Source organism: Scylla paramamosain, chromosome 14 (assembly GCF_035594125.1).
Source record: "Scylla paramamosain isolate STU-SP2022 chromosome 14, ASM3559412v1, whole genome shotgun sequence".
In the NCBI taxonomy this organism is placed as follows: domain Eukaryota; kingdom Metazoa; phylum Arthropoda; class Malacostraca; order Decapoda; family Portunidae; genus Scylla; species Scylla paramamosain.
Genome location: NC_087164.1, coordinates 5,452,423 through 5,479,943, shown reverse-complemented (window position 1 = coordinate 5,479,943; position 27,521 = coordinate 5,452,423). Strand labels below are relative to the sequence as shown.

Genomic DNA, 27,521 nt, shown 5'->3' with positions numbered 1-27,521 from the left:
AAAGTGTTCCACAGCTTTATACCGAACAAAGAAATTAAAATTGAAAATGAACTCTTAGAATGTGTTCAGTATATATATATATATATATATATATATATATATATATATATATATATATATATATATATATATATATATATATATATATATATATATATATATATATATATATATATATATATATATATATATATATATATATATATATATATATATATATATATATATATATATATATATATATATATATATATATATATATATATATATATATATATATATATATATATATATATATATATATATATATATATATATATATATATATATATATATATATATATATATATATATATATATATATATATATATATATATATATATATATATATATATATACATATATACCTATTTATTTATTTTGGGTAAAAAAATGGTTGAGGACAGACCATGATGAAGGAATCAAGAGAGGGATAGAAACAGGATGTGCCTTGTAAATAAGCGTAGTAATTATCAAAGAAGCAAGCAATGACAGGGTTTTCTCTGTGATTTAAATAGCAATGTAATGTAATGGAGAATTATCTCCCACTCTCGATAACAGAAAAGTATAAGGGTAACCAGTGCATTTTACCAGTCCTAACATACGGCTCAGAGAGCAGGGTGCCTCACTAGAGCCTACTGCTGTACAAAGAATAAATCATTTGTTACACATTATGGAAGTATACTATAAAAAGAAGAGAGAAATGTGAACTAGGTGTGTCTTAAAAAAAAAATAGCTTACATTGGTAACCAAAGTGGCTTTGCCAGAGAATGTGGCAGAACAGGTTGCCATCCAAAAAGATGGTGACTGTCTCCTGTCATTCGAGTGCCCTTGGATCTATTTCTCAGCAGCATGAAAGCTTCCGACGGGGAGGAAAGGCTGCGGGAGAAGGGATTAAGAACATAAGAACATGAGAAAATAAGCAAAGCTACAAGAAGCCTACACGCGGCACTCTGTATAAAACATACATACATATTTCCACATATCATCCCCACCCATAATTTTGTCTAATCTTTTAAAGCTCCCTAATGACTCAGCATTAATAACCTGATTACTGAGTCTGTTCCATTCATCTACCACTCTTAGGGAACAAAAGATATTTGTCGGAAAGATAGTTATTCTCAGGGAGGCCTTACAAGCACTGGACCATGGGGTGCTTTGAACTTAACTACGATTAAGCTGTGACCTCCCTGAACGTTTCCTTTTGTGCCGGGGCAGTCACAACCTACCCTCACAGGACAATTCTCTTCCTTCACACAACTCTACGTGCACTTTATATATATATATATATATATATATATATATATATATATATATATATATATATATATATATATATATATATATATATATATATATATATATATATATATATATATATATATATATATATATATATATATATATATATATATATATATATATATATACACACACACACACACACACACACACACACACACACACACACACACACAAAGCAGGAAGCAGCAGACACCTACCGAAACGATGATTACTCCCAGTGAGGTATGAAGCACTGGATCAGGGGGTGCTGTGAACTCATCAATAACCCAGCTGTAACCTCATTGAACGTTTCCCTTTTTGTCTCACATCACAAGAGGACAGCCAGAGCCTGTTCTCTAAAAACAACTCTCTTTCTTCACACAAAACTACATTCTCCTAATTGCACACCCAGCCTTCACTCAAAATTCAAAATCCATATATACTCCTAACCAGCCTCGGAGTCCCACTCTGGGGAGGGGACCACAAATGTCCCCAGGTCGGAATGCTCTTCTGGTATCGGCCCTAAGTGTCTTGACACCCTCCTCAACTTTTTCTTCATTAACTTCTGCAACATTCGCGACCTTATATCTAATTTTAAATCTGTAGAAAACCACTTCTCCTCTACTTAACCTCATGTTCTTTTCCTCACTTGAAACAAAGGTGTCTGAGGCAACTGACATTAGCCCCTTTTCTGTTCCCTCCTACTCTCTCTAGCGTCATTTTCAATCCATAGCTGGATGTTGTATCTATGTGCGCAACGACTTAACCTGCTCTTGTGCCCACGTTCTTGAATCTACTGAGTCTTCTACCATCTGGCTACGATTATAGAGTCACTCTCAAACTAAGTTCATCTGTGCCGTATACCTCTCACCCAACTCCTCTGACTGTAAGATATTCTTTGACTATTTAACTTCCGAAGTGGAGACTCTCTTTCCTTTTGCGAAGATCTGCATTCCTGGAGACTTCAATGTTCACCACCAGCTTCGGCTTTCCTCTCTCTCTTCACTGACCATCCTTGTGAACTAGCCTTTAAATTTGCAATCCTCCACGACCTAGAGAAACTGGTGCAACACCATATTCGTATTCCTGACCGTCTTCGAGATACACCCAACATTCTTGACCTTTTCCTAACCTCTAATCCTTCTGCTTATGTTGTCACCCTATCTTCTCCATTGGGCTCCTTCGATCACAACCTCATATCAATATCTTGTCTTATCGCTCCAATCCCTTCTCGGGATCCCCTTAAAGCAGAGGTGCCTCTGGTGTTTTGGCTCTTCTAACTGGAGGTATTATACTGATTTTCCTTGTAATGACTACTGCTTCCATGTCAGAGACTCGTTTCTGTGTGGTGAGCGCATAACAGAGATGGTAGTGTCTAATATGGAGGCGTACATTCCTCACCCTTTCTCTCGACCTAAACCTTCTAAACCTTGGTTTAAGACAACCTGTTTTCGTGCTACACATGACAGAGAGGTGGTCCACAAAAGGTACTTGAGCCTTCCATTACCTTAATCTCATGCGCTTTATGTTTCTGTTCGGAATCATGCCAAGTCTGTTCTCCAACTAGCCAACTAGTGTCAAAATCTTTTAAGATCTAACTCCCCACGTGACTTCTGGCACCTAGCCAAAAACATCTCCAATAACTTTGTTTCTTCTCTTTCTCTCCTTTATTTCAAGCAGATGGCACCACTGCCATCTCATCTATTTCAAAAGCTGAGCACTTCAATTAAACCTTTGCTAAAAACTCTACCTTGGATGATTCAGGGCTTGTTCCTCCCTCTCCTCCAGTGGCCCTCTGACTACTTCATGCCGCCCATTAAAATCCTTCACAGTGATGTTTTCTATGCTCTCGCTGACCTAGACCCTTAGAAGGCTTTCGACCTGATGGGGTTCCCCCTATTGTTCTCCGAAACTGTGCCTCCGCGTTTGCACCTTGTCAAACTCTTTAAACTTTGTTTATCAACATCCACCTTTCCTTCGTGCTGGAAGTTTGCCTATATTCAGCCTGTTCTTAAAAAGAGTGACCTTTCTAATCCCTCAAACTACCATCCTATTATTGCTTTAATTTCCTGCGTATCTAAAGTTTTTTTAATCTATCTTCAGCAGGAAGATTCTTAAAAATCTATCACTTGACAACCTTCCATCTGATCGCCAGTATGGGTTCCGTCAAATCTTTTATGTCAAGTCTATGTCAAGTCAAATCTGTTAAAAGTAGTGTTAATCAGTGTTCTGTCCTGTCACCCACTCTTTTCCTATTATTCATCAACGATCTTCTAAACCAAACTTCTTGTTCTATCCACTCTTGCAAGGAAGCCACAGAACGCCTGACTTCTGATCTCTCTAAAATTCCTGATTGAGGCAGAACTAACTTAGTATTGTTCAATGTCTCAAAAAGCTCAATTCCTTCATCTATCAACTCCTCTTCTTCAGTGACACTGTTCCACTCTTCTACAGTGAACATCCTTGGTCTGTCTTTTACTTATAATCTAAACTAGAAACTTCATATCTCATCTGTATCTAAAACAACGAGTCATTTCCTCTACTGTTAACTCTGTACAGAGATCTTATCCGTCCATGTATGGAGTGTGCTTCACATGTATGAGTGGGTTCCACTCATACCACTCTTTTAGACAGGGTGGAATCAAAAGCTTTTCGTCTTATCAAGTCCTCTCCTCTAACTGACTGTCTTCAGCCTCTTTCTCATCGCCGCTATGTTGCATCTCTTGCTCTCTTCTACTGCTATTTTAGTGCTAACTGCTCTTCTGATCCTGCTAACTGCATGCCTCCCCTCTTTTCGCGGCCTCACTGCACAAGACTCTCTTCTTTCTCTCATCCCTATTCTGTCCACCTCTTTAATGCTGGAGTTAACAAGTATTCTCAATCATTCATCCCTTTCTCTGGTAAACTCTGGAACTCCCTGCCTACTGTATTTTCACCTTCCTATGACTTGAACTCTTTCAAGAAGGAGGTTTCAAGACACTTATCCTGTAGTTTTTGACTACCGCTTTCAACTCCTCGGGGACCGTCAGCTTAGTGGGCCTTTTTTTTATTGCAGTTTTGTTGCCCTTGGCCGGTGCCCCTCCTACATTAGAAAAAAAAATGATGGGAAAGTTATTACGATGGTCGACTTTAATGCACGAGTGGGAACGCTGATCATCACAGACACCAATGGTAACTTTACCAGTATCGAGGAGTATAGGACGACAGCATCAACAGCCATGGCATGACACTAATGAATGTGTACAACAATAACGGCATGGTCATTCCAAACCACCTACAACAGAAGGAATTTGGGAGGCGAATTATCACTCAACCTGATTTCAGAAATCAACCCGAATTTCAGAAATCGATCTTTGCCTTGCAAAAGGTGAATGGATCGATCTCATAAAGAACATCAACGTACATCAAGACATCCCAGGCTCCGGCCACTCACTGTTACTATGGCTACAAACAGTTTGACAACACTGTCACCAGCTGAACTGTTCCAGAGAGCATCGGCACTGGGTCAACTGCATGAATCCACGCCACAACACAAGCTACCCTAGAGTGTGAGTCACAGAGGAATTGACGTCGAGGGCTGACAAACGCACTACAGGACATAGCACCCCCGGACTTCGTGGTGGACAGCGAGACTTTGGACGAGGGCAAAGCTGTCACGGAGGGACACCGAACGATCATGGACACCGCTGCCACTTTCACTCTGCCTCATTTGGGTACTCAACATGAATCGGACGAAACACATCCGAGGTGGAAAAATTTCCTGAACTCTAAGGATAGCAAACTAATATGGAAGTCAATAAACTGGAAGGGAGGAGTTGAACAAGAAAGTGTGAAACAGCCAAAGGATGTACAATTCAAAGTGCATTTTGAATATTTATTTAATCCTACTAATATACAAAGCACTGAAGACAATGCGACTGTAAATTCACTTTATATACCAGTGTTGGACGATCCGTTTCTTGCTAGTGAGTTAGGCGAAACAGTGGATAGTCTGAACATAAACAAAAGTTACAGTGGTATATGCCTAGATGTGATCAAAAGCCTTTTTTGTGTCATGTTTTTTTTTTTTTTTCATATTGGCATTATTTAACTTAATACCCACACGCTGTTATTATCCATCCTCATGGTATAATAGCAAGCTGGTATTGTTATTTAAATCAATCTATGTAATTTAAATCTAATATGTAATAACTACAGAGGAATTAGTATAATGGATACTTTTGCTAAGAAATATGATGTAATGTTACTTAACAGACTGAAATTTTGGTGTACCATTGATAAATGTCAAGCGAGAGCTCAGAAAAACAGAGGCTGCATCGAGGAAATCATGAAATTAAGATTATTATGTGATTATGTATTATTCAGAGGTTAAAACTGTATGTAATGTTTATAGACTTTAGCAAAGCCTACGATAGATTCCCCGGATGAAGTTTATCGAGCTTCTCAGGGAGTTGGGTTGTGGCAGAATAATGTTGCGGGCGATCATAGCAATGTACAAGTCAACTAAGAATATTTTTAATTCAGCAGTAGTGAATGCATTGATTGGAGTTCGCAAGGGGGCTCCCTCAAGTTGTTTATCAATCGTCCTTTACACTGATAAGATTGTGAAAATGTTGAAAAGAGCAGTGGCAACGGACGGATTTCTATGCAGTTTGCATACACTACTGCTGATGGACAATGCTGTGATACTGGCTACTAGTCGAAAAATGTATGTGAAGAAACTCGAGACTATCATTTTAGTAGAGAGAGTGGTATGGTGATTAATGAAAAGAAGACGAAGTTTTTTGTTATTAATGGCAAGGACTGTGATAAACTTTGTTTAACGTGTGAAAGCGTGAGTGTGTACTACTCCGCCAAGTATTTGTACCTCGGAGCATGGTTCACTGACTCTGCTAAGATGGATGATATTCTGAAACTGCATGAAGCCTCGAGTGAAGCATTAGTAAATAAGTTTTCTATTTTATGTGCCAGTAACACTCAGATGCCATTTATTTATAAGAGAAGAGTGGCAGTGATGAGTGCATTATTATACAGTTCAGAAACGTGGTTGGTAAAGAATACAAAAGTAATGGAAATACAATATAATAAACTAGTAAAATGCTGCTGAGTGTTCGGAAAAATACTGGTATGAACCTATGTATGATAGAAGCAGGTATCCCTCCAGTACAACACCTTATTGAAAAGAAAACATTTAAGTTATATCGAAGGAATCATGAAAACATTGATATGGAACAACCGTACCATTTCGTACACAACCTATGTAGAGAAGCAAGCACACCTGGTTTCCGTTTCATAGAAAGAGCATCTGTAAGTAGTAATGAAGATCCATTAAAATTTAATAGTGTCGAGGCATTATGTTCGGGAAACAGCGGCTGGTGCGACGATATCTAGAACATACACCACAGAACTGAATCCATCAATATCATTGCACCAAGAGTACCGGACAAAGAACTTCACCCCAGATTATAAACGTGAATCATTCACCGGACTTAGACTCATGTCTCACAATTTTATGATAGAAATAGGGAGGTTGGAGCCGCACACCAGCAGATCAACGCGCGTGTCAGTGTGACGGACAACAGATGCAGACAGATAGATCATCATGTTATGATAAATTGTTCACTTTCTGCTCACTGCTATGTACAGTTCCCCATGTTATCCTTCACAAATATCATTAATTATGTGATTATGTACATTAAGTGCTTAATATTTATACATGAATTAGAGAGAGTGTGTGTGTGTGTGTGTGTGTGTGTGTGTGTGTGTGTGTGTGTGTGAGAGAGAGAGAGTATGCGTGTGAGTGCTAAAGATTGAAACTACTAATAATTTGTTAAAAGAGAATGTTAATTTAAGTGAACTATATAATTTTGTTTGAAGCACTTTACATATAATGAGGAATCGTCTCTACAAGACGTTAAGAGAATATTTATCATTTTGGACAGAATGTAGTCATGTAACTTATTTTTTTATGTAAATCTTTATTTTGTTAATAAATTAACTAAATATGAAATATATTACGGCATGTGAATTATGTGAAATGTGTGGGACTTCAAACCTTACCACAGATGGCTTTTTGAGGGAAAATGTAACATAAACTAGGATATAACATGTCATGTAACTGAAGTAGAAGTCAGACAGCAGACCGTAGACAGAGACGGGGAGGGAGACAGCAGAGAGCAGAAGCAGAGAAGTTGCAGAGGTTCCAGACTGAAAGGAGCATGAGGCGACATGGACAAGCACGTCCTAGTACTCGTAAGTGGAGCTTAAAAGTTTCTGTAATGCAGTCTCAGTAATTGTTGTGTCATGAAGGTGAAAAGGAGGAAGCAATTTGTAGGATATTTTATTGTTAGGATGTTTAGATATAGGATATTGTATTTGATTTTCTGTATTTGTGTGCAATATCTTGACTTGAATGACAAGTACTGAATTGCTCTGGTATGAAACTGGTACTGTTGTGAATCAATTTGATGGAAAGTTATCGGAGAGCTGCTGAAGGTGAATACCCAGAGATTATTATACTTATTTTTTACTAAAATAAATGTAGAAAATGTAACAGTGTATAATATGCTTCCTCCTGGCCACTACTTAAACAGTGGAATTCACACACAACCGAGAAAGTTGCAAGTACGACACAGGGAGTTCTAGAGTTAACCAGAAAAAAATGGATAACTAATTGAGAACCCTTGCATTAGAGAGGTGGAGAGAACAGGGATGAGAGAAAGAAGAAACTTTTGTGCAGCAAGGCCGCAGGAGGAGAGGAGACATGCAGTTACCAAAAACAGTTCGCGTGAAAAACAGCAGTAGACGATAGCAAGATATGCAACACTGCGGCGATGAGAAAGACGCTGAAGACAGTCAGCTAGAGGAGAGGAGCTAATAGGACGAAATGCTTTTGTTTCCATCCTGTCTAAAAGAGTGGTATGAGTGGAATCCCCCCATACATGTGAAGCGCACTCCATACATGAATGGATAAGGACCCTGGAGAGAGTTAGCAGCCGGGAGGTGAGAAAAACTGCCTAACTTCATGGGAGATGATTTAGCTAAAGATGAAATGTAAAGTTTCCAATTTAGACTGTTATTAAAGAACAGACCAAGGATGTTCAATGTAGAAGAAGAGGGACAGTTAAGTGTCATCGAAGAAGAGGAGTTTTGGAGGCATTGAACAATAGTAAGTTTGGTCTGTCACAATCAGAAATTTTACAGAGATCAGAAGTCAGGCGTTCTATGGCTTCCCTACATAAGCATAAGCTGTTTATTTCTCTAAGGTTGGACGCCTATGAAAACTCGAGGAAAAGTGCGGGGTGGTATCTTCAGCGTGGATAGGACAGGAAGTTTGGCTTAAAAGATCGTTGATGAATAATAGGAAGTGGATAGGACAGGAAGTTTGGCTTAAAAGATCGTTGATGAATAATAGGAAGGGAGTGGCTGAGAGGACAGAACCCTGAGGAACACCACTGTTAATAGACTTAGTAAAAGAACAGTGACCAATAATCATAGCAGCAATAGAACAGTGAACAGTCAGAAAGGAAACTTATGACGAAGTTACAGAGAGAAGGATAGAAGCCGAAGGAGGGTATTTTGGAAATCAAAGCTTTATGCCAGACTCTATCAAATGTCTTTGATATGTCTAAGGCAACAGCGAAAGTTTCACCGGAATCCATAAAAGAGGACGACCAAAACTCAGTAAGGAAAGCCAGAAGGTCACCAGTTGAGCGGTCTTGACGGATCCCCATACTGGCGATCAAATAGAAGGTTATGAAGTGATACATGTTTAAGAATCTTTCTGTTGAAGATAGATTCAAAAACTGTAGAGAGGCAGAAAACCAAAACAATAGGATGGTAATCTGAGAGGTTGGAGCAGTCATCCTTTTTTAGAAAAACGCTGAATATAAGCAAACTTCCACCAGGAAGGAAAGGTAGATGTTGATAGCCAGAGCTGGAAGAATTTGATTAGGAAAGGTGTAAGCACGGAGGTAAAGTTTAAGAGAACAATAGGAGGGACCCCATCAGGTCATTAAGCCTTCTGGGGGGTTAAGGTCACCGAGAGCATGGAAAACATTATTGCAGATTATTTTAATGGATAGAATGAAGTAGTTGGAGGGTGGAAGACAGAACAAACACTTAATAATTTAAGGTAGAGTTTTTAGCAATGGTTTGAGAGAAGAGTTCAGCTTTAGAGATAGATAATAAGGCAGTGGTGCCATCTGGTTGAAATAAAGGAGGGAAAGATGAAGTAGTAAAGTTATTAGAAATATTTTTGGCGAGATGCCAGAAGTCACGAGGAGAGTTAAATCTAGAAAGATTTAGACATTTTTTATTGATAAAGGAATTTTTAGTTACTCGTAGTTGGAGAACAGACTTTGCATGACTGCAGGCACAGATATAAAGTGCATGAGATTCAGGTGATGGAAGGCTCAAGTACCCTTTGTGGGCCACCTCTCAATCATGTATTGCACGAAATCAAGGTGTTAAACCAAGGTTTGGAAGGCTTAGGTCGACAGAAAGAGTGAGGAATGTACGCCTCCATGCCGTGCCTGTCATGCGTTCACCACACAGAGACGAGTCTCTGACGCGGAAGCAGTAGTCATTCCAAGGAAAATCAAAATGATACCTCCTAAGGTTCCCCAATTAGTAGAAGCTAAACGCCAGAGGCACATTCACTTTGGGGGATCCTGAGGAGGGATTGGAGCGGTAGGACAAGATACTGGTTGTGATCGGAGGAGCCCAACGGAGAAGACAGACTGATAGCATAAGCAGAAGGATTAGACATTAGGAAAAGGTCAAGAATATTGGGAGTATCTCTAAGACGCTCAGGAATACGAGTACGGTGAAAGATAGTAAACTCAAAGGCTAGTTGGTCAGTGAAGGGAGAGGAAAGCCAACGCTGGTAGTGAACAGTGAAGTCTCCAAGAATGGACATCTCTGCAAAATGGAAGAGAATCAAGATATACTCCACTTTAGAAGTTAAAGAGTCATAGATTTTTTTTTTTTTTTTTTTATAGCTAGAAGAGTTAGCTGAGAGGTATACATCACAGATAAATTTAGTATGTGAGTGACTTTCCTGTCGAAATCAGGTGCTAAGAAATTCAGAAGATTGAAAAGCAGGCGTATGAGAGTAAGTTAGGTCGTTGCGCACATTGACGTAGCATCCAGCATTGTATTGAAAATGAGCACAGAAAAGAGGCTATTGTCATTTGTCTCACATATTTGTGTTTCAGTAAGGAAAAGGTGAGGAAAATGTAACCACTGGGCTGACACATAACCTGCCACCTGAAAGATTACTGCTATTTCAATGACACAGATATCAGATACATTACGAGTTGATCACACAAAGCAAGAAGGAACCACCGAGTCTTCAAAACAGTTGTCTCACTTCTTAGAATCCTTAGGAAAGCGAAAAAAAAAAAGGTTCAAATCTTTATCCTACTTGGAATTATCTGAAGAATAAGCTGTTGATCACTATCGAATACCCATTATGACAACATATTATGTGAATAAAAAGTTGCATGAGTGGGCAAGTTGCACCTCTCCCCACGTACTTTAGTGCGACTGCTCAGTGCTTTATCCCTCTGGACGTTTAGCGGCACTGCCTAAACGCGGCGACCTGCTCACCCACTGGAGTGGATCGTCACAGAGTCCTTGGTGGAAGTCATGAGCGTGTGAGATGAAATAGGCTACATTTGAGTGAGTGAGTGACGGTAAGTGTAAATGAGCTGAATGGAAAGTAAGCGTTAGTTAAGAGATTAATAGAGTGTAAATGGCAGTGGATAGAAGGAATAATTGAAAATAAACGTGAGAGTCAGCGTGAAGGAGAAAACAGGACTGAGTTAGATGATGAAAATAAGTAAAAAATTAAGAGTTGAGAGCGAGAGTTGGGATGAGAGTGAGTGCTAATTATAATGAGCTAGCGTGAGTGAGAGAACGCAAGTGTGAGTGAGTGTGAAAGTCAGCGAGAGATGAAGTGTGAGTGAGTAAGAAAATCTTGAGGATTGGTAAATAGGATGAGACTGACGGAGAATGAGAGTGGAATAATTCGAGAGGACGAGGAAAAATGAGGAAGAATGAAGAGCAAATGCTATGGAGTGAGTGAGGGGGGAGAATGCGAGGTAGCACTCTATTGTCCTTGTATCTCGGACAGATAAGTGCAGGGGAGGTGACAGGGAGAAAGGCTTGAAATAACACAAAAGAGGAAGGGATAGGAAAGAAACAGAGTGAGGAAGGCACGTATTGTGCAGCAGAGGGAGGAAGGGAGTTTATAATGAAAAAAGGAGAGTACTATGGGAGCAAGGAAGTGGAGGAAGGGTGAAGAAGGAGGATGGGAGTACGGAAAGAAGGTAGAGAGAATAAATATAAGGTGGAAGGGTGAGGAGTGAATGGAGAACTTTCTGTCCTTACATCCGCTTCTACTCCCTCCATGCCCCCTAAACACTCTTTACCCAGTTAGAGCTGCCTCTACATTCTTGAAATATATATATATATATATATATATATATATATATATATATATATATATATATATATATATATATATACTTTTTATTATTTTCTTGCTTATCTTGCCATATCTCTACATTTTTTTCTCTTTTTTGTTTTCCTATTCTCTCTTTTTTTCCCCTCCCAGGAGCTTTGTGTGGCAGATAAGACGAACTTTGTATAACCGCGGATATGGACGTAAAAGAAATCCGCAACTGCATCCGCATCCGTAAATACTGATATTTTAATATACGCAATCTTATCCGCAACCACATTTTATTATGAATACATTTCCACTTCGCCTCCGCATCAGAATTAATTTATCGCAACAATAAGGCAAGAAAGCTTAGAAAAAATAACCTCAGTATATGCAGATACACACATTTACTCATGGGGACCGACTTTTAACAACATGGAACAAATTATTCCGTTGACTTCCTGAGTTTCAGTGTCTCGACTGGGCATTTACAGAGCGACATCAGTCATATTCCGACTAACCAAGAGGGAAAAAACACCAAAACGTACCTTTATCAGGGGGAAGGAACACTCACCAGAAAAAAAGACCTTACTATAGAAAGAAGCTGCACTGCAAGATGATTAAGCCCAAACCGAAAGGAAACTGCACCGGACTTTGCACTCACCAGTAAGAACACCTCCACCACTACCACCACCACGAGAAGAGGCTGCCACAACAAACTCTTGGCCAGAAGAAAACTGTGTATTGAAAACGAAGCACAAGACATCTAAGTGTTCTAAAGAGAAATACCAAGATAGAACGTTGGCAAGGAACTATAATCATAGGTCTCGCGTTTTCCTTTGCTGTTGTCCCTCTTATAAATATTTCGTTTTCTATAGTGTGGTTCAAAGAGAATGCATGTATGTTAAGGAGTGGCACTGAAATATTAAGTACGAATTTTTATTGTATACAGTATAATGCTATGCGGTATCCTTGAAAACAATTATAATACACATTTTTTATTCAGTAAAAATGAAATGTGACAAAGAAAAATCACACAAACAACAAGATATGGGTTCTTAATTTTATATGTTCTTTTTCTATTATAACCTAGTCCTATTATCAAGCCTCTACGATCCGGGAATTCTAGTTTCTTGCACAGACATTAATTACTTTTTTTTTTTTTCTAAACGTTATATTACAGGTAAGCTTTAAATCTTAATGTGGACTCATGATAGACCGAGTAAATCTCATGACAGAAGAAAGATGTGCATTGAAAAACGAAGTACAAGGTAACTAATACCTCCGAAGTAAAAATTTATCTTACAAAAAAAATAAATAAATAAAAATGTAAATAATAAATAAAGAAAATAAATAAATACTACCTAGTAAAGAGGACTTGCACTTTCTTTTACTGCTGCCTCTCTTATGAATATCCTGTCTTCTTTAAAAGTGTCAAAGAAGAGAATGTGCGTGTGTTAAGAAGTGACACCAAAAAATCATCTGTAATTTTGTAACGTACATAGTATAATGATATACTTATTCAGTATCCTAATTCTAAAAAATAATTACAGCACATCTTTTTAGTCTATATAATTAAATACAACCGGGAAGAATAATACACGACAAGATCAACGTTTTCTATTATCATCTAGACCTGTTGTTAATTTATTACCTTCCGAGGACTCTACAGTGTATAATCCATGGCTACGTACCTTGTGGGATTCCAATTATTTATTTTCCAAAAGTTATATCACAAGTAAATCATAGACTTTAATGTAGACAGATGACAAAGCAAACAAATCTGACTCCTTCCTCAGTGACTCCCTGATGGCCTTCGATGCATCAAGCCCACAGTGATAAAACTACAATAGAACACTTGATAGCTACAGGTTTTCTCGTATGTAACCGGAACTTCAGCAGGAAACCAATAAGTTCCATAGGGTACGGAAGTACTCGCACCACGGCACTGGCCAAAACAACACCAACAGTTATTATTGGAATTTTCGTCAGTTTACAAGAATTTAAACTTAAAGGAATGTTCAACAAGAATTTTTACCATTATACTACACAGAGCACATAGTGAGGAACGTATAATGGGCAATAAAGTTGCTGATATAGGAAATTGACTCTACTTACTGAGGAGGAAGACATGACAGCAAGACTTACTGAGGCTGGCCATTCAGTATTATGTAGTATTTCTTACTTCACTTCACAATTCACTCTTGTTCTTCCCGTAATCCAGCACCTCTCGTTATCCCTTCACTGCAGGAGTCAGAGGAGGTAGTCACAATGACCCACTTCACTGTGAACGACTGTGAGCTAGATTCAAGCGTGCTTCTCAGGACAACAGAGGGAAGGCAACTCACTACATCGCAGTTGGATTCGGAATTCGGAATATAAAGAAAGCACATAAGATAGAAAAAAAATCTGTCATGGATCTTATAATACTAAGTCATAAAAAACTGAAAATTATAATAATAGACAAACAAGTAAATGATAAGAGGATTAGGCTTCCAAAACAACTATATATTTTCATTGTTTTGATCACAGAATGTCAAAACTGATTCAGTAAAAATTTACGAAGGCCTCTGAATATATAAAATTCTAACTGTAAATCAGCCATCTTCTTAAGTTATGCAAACAAATGTTGTATTGTAACGTTGTTTACGAACATATTAGCCGAACAACAAGAAAGCCGAATGTGCATTTCTACAGAATCACCTCTATTATTATATTTTAGGCTTCAAATACAAATTCAAACACAGATTTTGTAAAAGGAAATTTTTAGAAGTTAATAGTTGATTGTTCATTACTCAGTGTTAAAAAGAATTAGTGCTTTTATATATGTACTACAAGTGGCGCTCATGTAAACAGACACAAGTAGGAGGTTCATTCCTATATTCATAGATGTTAATTAATTAATGTATTTTGTTGTTTTTCTCTGTTTCCTTAGCAAGGAAAGTTGCAGGATTCGGCTGATCATATCTGATTAGTTGGATTTACTTCGTAAATTATATATCTTTTTAAACACTTTACTGAAAACTGAGAAGTTTAGGGTTGTTTCCAACAATCAGGGTCAGTGCTAGTGTGAATCAGTTGTTTGAGGTTACGTTGAGTGGCGTTAAGGTCTCACATTGACCATTTACAGTGAAATCAATTTATATAACGTGAACATAAATTATACATTCTCTTCATAAAACCTTCATCTAGACTGTTTCTTGTGTGAGTGTGCTTCAGCTGCTGAAACTACGATGTGAGCATCCTGCGAGTGGTAAGTACACTAGATAAATGCAGTTCATGACTTATGGACACATACACTCAAAAAGTGTCGTTAAAAATTCAGTACCATACAAACTGACACCAAAGACCAGGGCCGGATTTAGGTCTGTGGAGGCCCATGGACAGCCTGAGTGTGGAGACCCCCCCTACCTGAAATATTTATACTAATATTTTTATTTATCTTTATTCCATGCAGTTTATTAATATATATATATATATATATATATATATATATATATATATATATATATATATATATATATATATATATATATATATATATATATATATATATATATACACTAATGAAGGGAGGATATTAATTTTGTGTAAATGAAACAGAAGTATTAATAATGATAAAGGATATTAAAATATTCATAGAAAACTAATATTTATTGATTAAAGGGGAAACTATTCCATATTTCAGCGATGCTACATAATCTTTTTTTCGGTGTCTTTTAATTCGAGTTTCTTTCACTTACAAAATGCTTAATTATTTTGGGGACCTCCCCAAATTGTGGAGGCCCCCCCCCACATTCTGGAGGTTCCTGGGCAGCTGCCCTCTTTACCCACTTCTAAATCCAGCCCTGCCACGAACAGATCCATCGGTAAGAGGTTACTCATGTTGGTATGCCTGGGTGTTTAGAGCAGACTACAGATGCACCTGCATGAATCAAGTAAGTGGCACTCGCAAATGAAACAGTAGGATTTAAGCTACCACAGCAGGACTTCATGAAACAGTGTCAGAGCCTTAGTCGAACACGCTTACCAAACCTGCCAAGACTACCAGGTTGTTCATTGTGAACCTCGTCGGACCCCACTGTAATGATGCTTTTTTTTTTTTAGCGTGTGTATGTACTGTAGCCTGTAAAACACAACCTTCCCGTGAGATGTAGCCACTCTTCTGCTTTAATCATACTGTACAATTATTGCTTGGTGAGGATCAACTTCTTACCTGTCTATTGCTGCCATTTTACGAATAAATATTATTTTTGAACGAACGTATTGTCTATGGCACTTTTTCTCTCTTGATGTAAACAGTAACCCAGTTGTGATACTGAAGTTCAGAGGTGTTGGTGTGCATCCAAAGCAGACCGTGGATCATGCTAGATCGGATACGCGGGGCCACCTACATTACACGATCACCTTTTGAGAGGGCTAGAGAGACCGACATTAGTTCCTGAGGCAACAGCAATATTTTAGTACTCAATACCTAGCATTATATATGTATATTATGTTTCATTTTGTATTAACTTTAGATTTATAACTTATAACAGTAAGATGACGAAACAGACAGATATTAGGATGAGGTTGTGTAAAAGTTAAAAAAGTTAAAGTTTCAACAAGGTAATGTTCCACAAATCTTACTTTTTAATTATACCAGGCAGAGAATTTCCACTTGAAGGTTGCACCACATTCTACTGATTTTATTCTCTATTCCTCAGAATTTACAGGCATTTTTGACGATCAGCAGCAAAATGACTCTCCGTGGTATGTCAGAAGTCTTACTGCAAGCACATGATGGTAAATATAATAACTATAATAGCATATATTAACTGACGCTGTTTTTTGGTGTCTTTTTTTTTTTTTTTTTTCAAACGAATGAGGAAACAGAAGTAAACACAAACTTCAACTAATCAATAAAAAATATAGAATGAAGGTGGCAATGAAAACGAAGCATCAGTTCAAGTGACACACTGCCTTGCTCAACACAACTGCTACTTCCTGGCGCATGTGCTCAAAGCAATGTATAAGTTCACTCCTTCCCGCAGTCTCATCCACTGGAGCGGTCATATGGTGCTTATTTACAACCTGTTTGCCAAATTGGTCACCTGATCCCACCAACTTAATGGCTTATCAGCGTGCCAGTGGTTTCATTATCATTAGCTAGCGGTTACAAAGTAAACAATAAGATCATAATTAAATTTTTGAAGAAATGAACGCACAAGCGAATACAATACAGCGAAAGCTAGTGAACAGTGTAATCACCTGCGTGTGTGAGGCACCCTATACAGCACAGTCCGTCCCGCATGGCCCCGCCCACCACCTACACACATGCTTCCCTTCGCCTCCACCGCCACACACCTGGCTTGCTTTTCACGTTTCTATTTTTCTCCTCTCCTCAAGGTAATGATCCACTCATTACAGAGTAATTAACTAATGGCATCTGTTAGTGTTCATCATGACAGGTTATACACATAAAAAAAATGTGGAAAAAAAAAATCTTATCATTACTAGGTATTTGTATATTGCATACCTGTATCTAAGCGTCAGAGGTTTGTGATGTTCTTTGCTGAGGACACTGACTGTTAAAATAAGTACATGAAGCTAAAACGCATATAATGACTCTGGGTTTAGGAAGTTCTTAATGTGACCACAAGCGGATCTCAGCATTGGCCACGCCTCTCTCTCTCTCTCTCTCTCTCTCTCTCTCTCTCTCTCTCTCTCTCTCTCTCTCTCTCTCTCTCTCTCTCTCTCTCTCTCTCTCTCTCTCTCTCTCTCTCTCTCTCACAAGTTATGAAAGCTGCATGCTCCTTAAGGCTGCCTTCTTGTTCTTTAGCAGAGTTACCTATGTGCTACCTGTGAATCTGCCTTTTTTTATTTTATTTTTATTTATTTATTTTTTTTTTTTCAAGCGGAAGTGTCATCTGTAATTTTGTTTCATCTTTTTTATTCATTTATTTTTTTCATTTATTTATGTATTTTTTTTTTCATGAGTGTAGGCAAGAGGTGCTCAGTGTGACAACATATTTTTCTTTTATGATATGCGGTATGGAAGCTCAGCGCTGGTTGTAGAATATTAGATATGATTGAAGACCAATAATATGGATCTGTGGATTTACCGATTATATCACTCTCAGTAGATTTTATAGACAGTGATAGGCATGGGATGGGAGTGATAGGAGGAAATAGGTAGACGGGGACTACCACGCGTAGTCTTGATGGCTTCTTGCAGCTTCCCTTATTTTCTCATGTTCTCATGTTCTTATGTATTTGATGCCTGTCCATATATATATATATATATATATATATATATATATATATATATATATATATATATATATATATATATATATATATATATATATATATATATATATATATATATATATATATATATATATATATATATATATATATATATATATATATATATATATATATATATATATATATATATATATATATATATATATATATATATATATATATATATATATATATATATGTATATGTGTGTGTGTGTGTGTGTGTGTGTGTGTGTGTGTGTATGAATATAAAAGGAACAGGCATGCATAGGACAGTTTTTCTGATAAAAAGCGGCTTGACTTAACCCTAAGAACATAATGTGGGAAGCAACCTTGTGGTGTAGGCTAGCTTAACCGAGGGCGTTCCCTCTCCGCACGCCCACCAGCCCGACACCCACCCGGCCCTTCCTCACCTCTGACCCTCACCTCTGACCTCGTTACGAAGGATCACTGAACTGTAAAGCTCCCTACTCAAGCCTCACGTGTAAAGTTTGTTACTAATATGCACGACATATCATTAAGTGCATGTCAGAAGGAAAATAATAATTTTTCTCTTTTATTTATATAACTCGGTGATCTACGGTAAGATTAGATTTTTTTTTTTTCTTGTTTACGTTTATAGAGAGTGTCCTGAGGCCAAACTAATAAACACAAAAAAAATGTTGACATTTTGTGTGTGTGTGTGTGTATATATATATATATATATATATATATATATATATATATATATATATATATATATATATATATATATATATATATATATATATATATATATATATATATATATATATATATATATATATATATATATATATATATATATATATATTAGCAATTGCAATAAAGAAAACTTGACAGCAACTGTGACAAAAATCAACCTAAAGAACAATACTATAATTTGTCTGTTTTATTGAGGCAGGCGTTGCTCAGATGTTATCGCAATGCCTACTACTGCCCTCTTGACCTGTGGGAAAGAAGTAGTACATAGTACTACAAAGACTACCAGTTAGGTAGCAGGAAGTATGTGTGTGTGTCTTACAGTTCCAGTTTGAATCTCCATTATTAGGGAACTAATGTTGTCTGTTGGGTTGACCAGTAGTCGTAATGTCACATATATTACTTGTTTGAAACATGTATTTCGCTGTAGGCTGCACCTAGGTAGACATATTGGTGTTATTTACAAATCCACCTTTATGCTATATAAAAGATATATTCAGGCAGTTGTTTAATATATTCAATTAGCATCCAGTTTCTGACTATACAGATTCGAGAGAGAGAGAGAGAGAGAGAGAGAGAGAGAGAGAGAGAGAGAGAGAGAGAGAGAGAGATGCTTTAGCAAAAATCTAAATGCTTAGTAATCACTGAAACAGTTGTACAGTGTGTATATCATCTTCAAAACACTAAAGCTGCTTATATTGTTTTAACCTCTGAAGTACAATAATGTCTTTAATTAAACACACTAAGATGATTCGTACCCTGTATTGTGCGAGTTTCACACGGGACCCGGTACTCCATGGTGACTTCACACTCTGTGGAGGATGTTACGAGGTGGTGGCGATGGTTACGACTAACTGCCTCACTGCACTAATAGGCCGCGTGAATGTTGTCGTCTTTATGCAATGAGTACTCAGTAATGGAGAAAAATTGTCGAACTAAATTATCTTCAGAAGTGACCTTGTTCTTGGTTTTGGTGGTGTACGGTGTGCAAAAAGATTCATCCCTCGAAGCTTAGATGATTTTTTTTTTTATAACATGTCATATGATTTCATGCCTGAAAGTGGCACTCTCTAACCTTATATTCACGAAGTCTGATGATCATGCTTAGTTTCCGGGTTCATAGTGTGATTATCGAGATTGTAAGACACTTGAACTACTTCCCTTGACATCATTACTCATGGATATCTTGTTTGACCGTCAGGCGACAATATGGGGTGTGCCCTCCGACCTTTTCTTATTTGGTAGCGCGTTATTAAGCAGGCTGACATGCTGCAACACTTATTGCAATAAAATACCTGCCCTTCTTTACGCCTCTCCTGTGGCCTTGCCGACGTCTCCTTCAAAATCTTCATCAGAACACTGGACTTCTTGAACTTGCGCTGGGAAAGGAAAAAGTTGGGATATTTACCGCGGCCTTTGTCCTACAAAGCAAATATCTCGAGTTGACATATGGTACAATACGCAGAGAAAGTGAGCCGGTGCCCAACACTTCACTTTGACCTGATTGTGTTCCTGTCAGTGAAACACCCGGCTGCTGAGTCCGCCGCACTGCTTCCTGCTGGTGATTACTTGTCTGTCTTTCATCTCGCGGGAGTGACTGTTCGTTGGTACTGGTGCTGGTAGAATCGTATCGCAAGTATGTATGATATTATAAAGTGTTGATTTATTCAGCGTATGTACGAGTATAAACCCTTGTCTGTCCTATGGTATTTGAGAAGCTGTCGGGTGTCTTGTTGTTGTTGTTGTTGTTGTTGTTGTTGTTGTTGTTGTTGTTGTTGTTGACATTATTATTATTATTATCATTATTATTATTATTATTATTATTATTATTATTGTTATTATTGTTATTATTATTATTATTTTTTTTCAATTAATTAATTAGTTATTTTCATTTTATTTTATTTTATTTATTCATCGATTTATTCACTTATTTATTTATTTGTGTTTTTGCTATTTAAATTGTACTCGGTATCAAAGTTTGCATGACGGAACGTGTTGTGCGTGTTTGGGGTGCAAGTTTTTGTCTCTTCTTCTCTCCTTGCAGAATTTTTGGTACTTGAAAACATATCTGCCATATTTTCACTTATAACTCACATTTCCCCTTCGAATGGGCTATCACTCCCCATAAGATTGAATGAAGCAGTGTGCCAACGACTAATGGCATTTTAGCACAAAACTGACATTAGTTATTTTATACATGTGAATTTCTTTATCATACTAGCAAGTGGTTGTAGCCATGTGGTTACCCCTGTGTTGTGCTAAGTGGTAGAGACTGCGAAGAGAAAGTAGTAGAAGTCAGCCATACGTAAGATTTAAACTTTCAGTGCTTATTAACAAATAGGTGCCATATTACTCGCACATATACGAATATTTAGCCTCAGGTGGTGAGATATTGTACCGCGGCAAGGAATGTTTACTGTATTCATTGAGAGTGAGAGTAACGTGATTTGCATGTGAAAAAAGGTATACTCGTGTTTCAACTCTCAGCTCGCTGGTGAATACGTTCTGGGTGCTCGTGCGGGCCCAGCTGATGGCCTGACTGATTAGGGTGTGCGCCACAGCACGCACTCTCCGAGACCCTTGCTTTTTACGAGGCCGACACGCTGATCGCCCAGGCAGATGAGAGGCCGCGAGGTTATCAAGTGAGATCCATAGCGTGTAACTTTGGTCCAGATTTTCCATAATGGCAATCGGAGTTCACATCACGCCTGGATTCGTCCCTCCGTGGGAAGACATTGATTTACTTACTTTTGTCATTTATTCCCCATCGTATTGAATTCATATAAACACAAAATAGATGAGAAGTTTCCTTATCTTCTTTTTTGAGTTTCGGGGAGTGTGTGTGTGTGTGTGTGTGTGTGTGTGTGTGTGTGTGTGTGTTAATTTTGTAAACAATGTAAGCAGGGAAGTGTTTAATAAAAGTGATGCTGATGTTGCCATAAGAAATAAGACTTGTAAGGGGAAGATGTATCGCAGGTGCTGGAGCACATGATGCTGGAATGGCAGGTGGGCTACCATCCTGAGTGTTATTTTGACAGCCTATGGCCTGAGCTGATGAGATTATACGTAAAACTAGAAGGTCTGTTGTATCATTCACTCTAGATAGAGATTATTGTCATTGATTTGTCGAGCTGCTTATCTCTTCTTCATCATCTTCTTTTTTATCTTCTTCTTCTTCTTCTTCTTCTTCTTCTTCTTCTTCTTCTTCTTCTTCTTCTTCTTCTTCTTCTTCGTCGTCGTCGTCGTCGTCGTCGTCGTTGTCATCGTCTTCTTCTTCTTCTCCTTCTTCTTCTTCTTCTTCTTCTTCTTCTTCTTCTTCTTCTTCTTCTTCTTCTTCTTCTTTTCTCTTCTTCATTTTACACATATACGTCTCTCTCTCTCTCTCTCTCTCTCTCTCTCTCTCTCTCTCTCTCTCTCTCTCTCTCTCTCTCTCTCTCTCTCTCTCTCTCTCTCTCTCTCTCTCTGATTTTAGATTCCAATTACCTTGGGCCATACGAACAGCACAGCCCCTTAGGCATCAAAATATTTAAAGTATCATTATAGTGGGTAATTACCCGTGTGTGTGTGTGTGTGTGTGTGTGTGTGTGTGTGTGTGTGTGTGTGTGTGTGTGTGTGTGTGTGTGTGTGTGAGAGAGAGAGAGAGAGAGAGAGAGAGAGAGAGAGAGAGAGAGAGAGAGAGAGAGAGAGAGAGGTGAAGGGAAAACAGACAAGCAGACAGACAGGATGAGGATGATTTTTGAAGGAAGAATGTTGACAGCTTACAGTCTCAGCTAGTCACTGCAATCAAGCTGGTCTTCAACAAAGTTTCATAGTTGTGAAGTAGTTGACGATGCGGGCGATCTGTCCAGTTCATTTGGCATTTGCCCAGGTCCTGTATTGTATCAGAGGAAGTGTCTGGCACATGGCCAACTCAGGTGACCATCATCCACTTTTCCAGTTAGTGAGTAAGCGAGCGCCTATGGTGACACCTGAAGGCGGGGACTGTGGCCACCCAGGTAATGAAATGACCCACTGATACATATCAGTGAAAATCTGCACACGATTTCACTGGGCTAGAAACGAGGGACAAAGATGAATATACTCAGATGACAACTAATTTAATCCTGAATATATTTTCACTCATAAAATCTTTATGCCCTAATCTGTAGACGAGATATTAAGGCGGACATTAGCAAGCTATTTGCTTTATTCACGGAACATGAAAGACACGAATTTAAGAAGAATCTCACTACACTAAAGCGGCAGGGCGTTGCCTTCTCAATCAGCACCACCACCACCACCACCACACAGAAGACAGCGTGGCAGGCCCTCAGGTTGGCATGTGGCGGTGGCGTGTGATGGAAGGGCGGAACATTACAAGGTTATGGGCGACGAGAGAGAGAGAGAGAGAGAGAGAGAGAGAGAGAGAGAGAGAGAGAGAGAGAGAGATCGTAATAGATACAGGTAATGGGCTTTTGACTAAGACTAATATTCCCTACGCAAAGGCGCGGCGTCAAGGGGATCTCCTTTCCCTCCCATGGAATCGCGATGTTTGAGCCAAGAGTTCAGATTGTTTGATTACCTTATTAGGCGTGTTTGGGTTACATGTTTGTTTTACCCTTTCTTAAGATTAACTTGAGTGTTTTTCCTACTATTATATATTTCATATCAGTTCCTACCTTTGACTACACCAAACGGAAACATCTGTTGCTTGTATCCTTATTCTTATAAAGACTATGAGATGAATGGATCAAGTTTTTCTTTTTTCTTTTTTTTTTTTCCTTAAAGATCAGTGTAGAGCTTTTGTCATCATTGTTTCACTTCGGCGAGTCTCCCGTTTTGGGTAAATGACTTACAGCCATATTGGGAATGAGATTGTATTCTTTGACGACTGGATGTCTTATATTGACAACTTTCAGCAGACTCTAGTGATGATTACTGAAATTTTCAAGAGTGTTTTCGTGGTTCTAGCGATATTCTAATAAGTGTTTTGTTTCATCAGTGAAAACAAAAAACATTGTAAGAATCTAACTAATCTTCTTTGTTGACTTTGAAAATAGTCTTTCTGAAAACCCAAACCATTTAAGAATACCAGAATTAGTCTTACTTGTTGTTTCTGTACCTACGTATATCAATTGCTGTGAATTTACTAAAGTACGTCTGTTTTCATACCCAATTTCACAATGAGTTTTCACTGCACTTTTCGTCATTAAAGAAAGTTAAAGGGAAGCGCGCATCACTATCATATGGTCTTGTAGTAGTACTTAGTAGTAATACCAGTAGTAGTAGTAGTAGTAGTAGTAGTAGTAGTAGTAGTAGTACTAGTAAATATCTCAGAAGCTAAATCGGCTTGTTTCGAAGACCTTTTCCTTTTATTTATTTTTCTGAGAGCGATTAAATTTCCGGACTTTTCACTTTTTTTTTTTACCTTGGCAGTAGTAGTAGTAGAATTAGAAATAGAGAGAGAGAGAGAGAGAGAGAGAGAGAGAGAGAGAGAGAGAGAGAGAGAGAGAGAGAGAGAGATCCAGCTAGGTAGCAGGACGAGATATCTGTAAACAATGGAATAATTTGAGTGATCCGTCAGTGAACTCAATTCCCTTCACTCAGCGCAGCAGGTTCCCACGACCCCCGGGCCGCTACAAGGCACCTTCCCGGCCCCTCCTGGCCGCCGCAGAATACGTAGGCTGCCTCTAATGGCTAATCCCTGCGACGTCCTGTGTATTTGTTAGTCGTTTTCTGTATCTTTTCGAGGTATTCTGTATTTTCCCTTGTGTGTGTTTTTTCTCTCTCTCTCTCTCTCTCTCTCTCTCTCTCTCTCTCTCTCTCTCTCTCTCTCTCTCTCTCTCTCTCTCTCTCTCTCCGTTTCGATAACTGGAGAACTTTTCATTTCTTCTTTGTTTATCTGTCAATCTTTCTATCTATCTATCTATTTATATATCTACCTAACTACGTATCTATCTATCTATCTCTTTGGCTCCTTTCTTTCTCTTTTGCTTCCTTTTTTTCTTTATTTTAGGTTGATCTACCTCTTGTTTGTTTGTTTGTTTTTGTTTTTTTTCTCATTCTTAGTAATTCCTATTATTTATTGATATTTACCCCTTATTTTGGATTCTCTCTCTCTCTCTCTCTCTCTCTCTCTCTCTCTCTCTCTCTCTCTCTCTCTCTCTCTCTCTCTGAGCAAGGTGCTGGCTGGCAGGTTGACTGGCTGGTGTTCCGAGTTTCACCACGAACAAAAAGTGCAGCTCGTCCCTACCACCAGTGTCGTGCTGGAATATTATAGGGTATGCCTTTGTGTATACAGTACCTACGACCCATACTACTACTACTACTACTACTACTACTGTGTGTGTGTGTGTGTGTGTGTGTGTTCTCCCGTGACAATGTTCTTACTTCATTAGCTTTATTTCACCTTTCAAGTCCTGTTTAGGAAGTTGCCATCTATACTCAGTGTAAAATGCTGACACTCCCGTTGCAAAAACACGGGATTCTTTTATATACAACGTACCACACTGACTCATCTCGTCCTTGTAAACAACCCACGTCCTTCGCCATTTCTTCTACAACACCAGCACCACTGCCACCACTGCCTCACCTGTGACGCTACCATACACTCTGCCCCTGAATCACCTAACCCTGTCCATAACAATGCTTTCTCGCTATCACCTTCCCTCTCCACACCATCAAAACCATACAACCACTCAGCCACCTAACCAGCACCCTCACCCCCTAGCCATCCAACCAACACCCCAACCACCCTGCCACCAGTTATCCAAAAAACTCAGCTACCAACAACAGTCCCAACCTAATAATCTTGAGCACTATTAGCCACCCTCTCCTCACCCGGAAGAAAGTACACCCGCTTAGCTAGGAACGGAGAAAGCTTGACTTGCGCCTTCCCCCAACCAGCCCCAGACCAATCTCTCGGGCGGCGTCGAGCTAATGTGGGTTCTCGAGTACACGTTGCCGTCTCCTCCTCCTCCTCCTCCTCCTCCTCCTCCTCCTCCTCCTCCTCTTACTCCTTTTTCCTCTACCTCTACCTTCCACCTCTTCTCTCCCATGCTCGACTGAAATTTCTCCGAAAAATAAATTGAAAACACGGCTTCACCTTGTTCTTTTTTCTTTTTTTGGGGGGGATATTTTTCGATGACGGAACGGAAGACTGAAGCGTAATTTCTAGTGCGCAGTGTACAAGAGCTTAGCGTTTGTACCTAGCAGAGCTCACAATTCTTGATTTCTAGGGAATTATACGGAACATAAGAAAGAATGTAAGGGAGGAGGCGGAGGTCTGACAGAGTTATAGGACGAGAAAATATCTACACAGAAATACTGAAAGAGACGTAAGGTTAGGAAACAATAAAAGGCACAGTTGTTTTGGAAAAAGGCGACAGCATGATAATGGTGATGGTGATGATGATAATGATGATGATGATGATGATGATGATGGTGACAAGCTACCACCATTACCATCTCCACCATTTGATGCGCAAAAAGAAAAAGTGATCGACCAACTTCATTATCATTGGTAGTAGTAGTAGTAGCAGCAGCAGCAGCAGTAGTAGTAGTAGTAGTAGTAGTAGTAGTAGTAGTAGTAGTAGTAGTAGTATCACATTATACGTAATATGTATAGCGTGCACAGCTGAAAAGTCAGACAGAGAGAGATAGAGAGAAAGAGAGATGGAGTTTGATATTTTTGAAACATTTATCCATGGCCATTAGATAGAGTAATACATTTAATATCCATGAATAAATGTTTGAGATGTTTCAAAATTCTCTCTCTCTCTCTCTCTCTCTCTCTCTCTCTCTCTCTCTCTCTCTCTCTCTCTCTCTCTCTCTCTCTCTCTCTCTCTCTCTCTCTCTCTCTCTCTCTCTCTCTCTCTCTCTCTCTCTCTCTCTCTCTCTCTCTCTCTCTCTCTCTCTCTCTCTCTCTCTCCCTCCCTCCCTCTCTCTCTCTCTCTCTCTCTCTCTCTCTCTCTCTCTCTCTCTCTCTCTCTCTCTCAGGGTGAGAACCGAGGGCGCGGGGTGGCGGCGCTGCTTCCCTGAGTCCCAGCTCCAAGGCTGTAGGGGCCAGTGACGTGGGTGGATCCAGCGACCTTCGAAGCTAAAATTTAATTACGGGTATTATATGGTAGTTAAGCAAATGAGTCCCATCCCTCCTCGCGTCTGATTTATGCCAAGCCTTATGAACCGGTGTTACTAGCCCTCTCCTCGCCGTCCCTCCCCGTGACCCTCGCTGATCAAGCCAAGGACTCAAGTGGATTCATAACGAAAATTACTTGCTCGTATTCCACTTGGTTCTCTTTTTAGTCCGTGCGGGTTATCTTGCAGTACATGGTTCCTGCGCTCGCTAAGTTGTGTTTTGATGTAAAGTAACGGCACTGTTTGTAGGTTGAAAAGACGTTATTAAAAAGTAATGTTACTCTTTTATGAGTCATGAATATATAATATACTTGTTTTTTTAGTAGTAGTAGAAATAGTGCTTATAGTCGTAGTCGTAGTCGTAACCCCATAGTACTAGGGATGATAAAAGTTTACAGCATTTCTTGTTACACAACCTAGCCGAGTGGAGATCATCGTACAAGACATTCGAGACCATAAAGATGGTCCTGCGGCATGCCTCCCTAAGTCTTTCCGTACTGTACATGGAGAGCGGGCAGCTTGAATATTCACCGTGTAAATGCAACTAAAAATCCGCCTTAACTTATGAATAAGCAAATACCATATACATATGGTGCTCGTGTAAGGTGAAAGCCAGAGTTCG

The 27,521-nt window shown here is 38.8% G+C and overlaps 1 long non-coding RNA gene across 1 annotated transcript in view; it reads right to left on the bottom strand.

The window, feature by feature from the left end:
* LOC135106793 (uncharacterized) overlaps positions 1 to 14,113 on the bottom strand; it is a 39,873-nt gene extending 25,760 nt beyond the window's left edge. Inside the window, exon 1 of the long non-coding RNA XR_010271467.1 lies at positions 13,923 to 14,113. This is a non-coding gene — a long non-coding RNA (uncharacterized LOC135106793). The remainder of the gene's footprint in view (positions 1 to 13,922) is intronic.
* Positions 14,114 to 27,521: the final 13,408 nt, after the last annotated feature.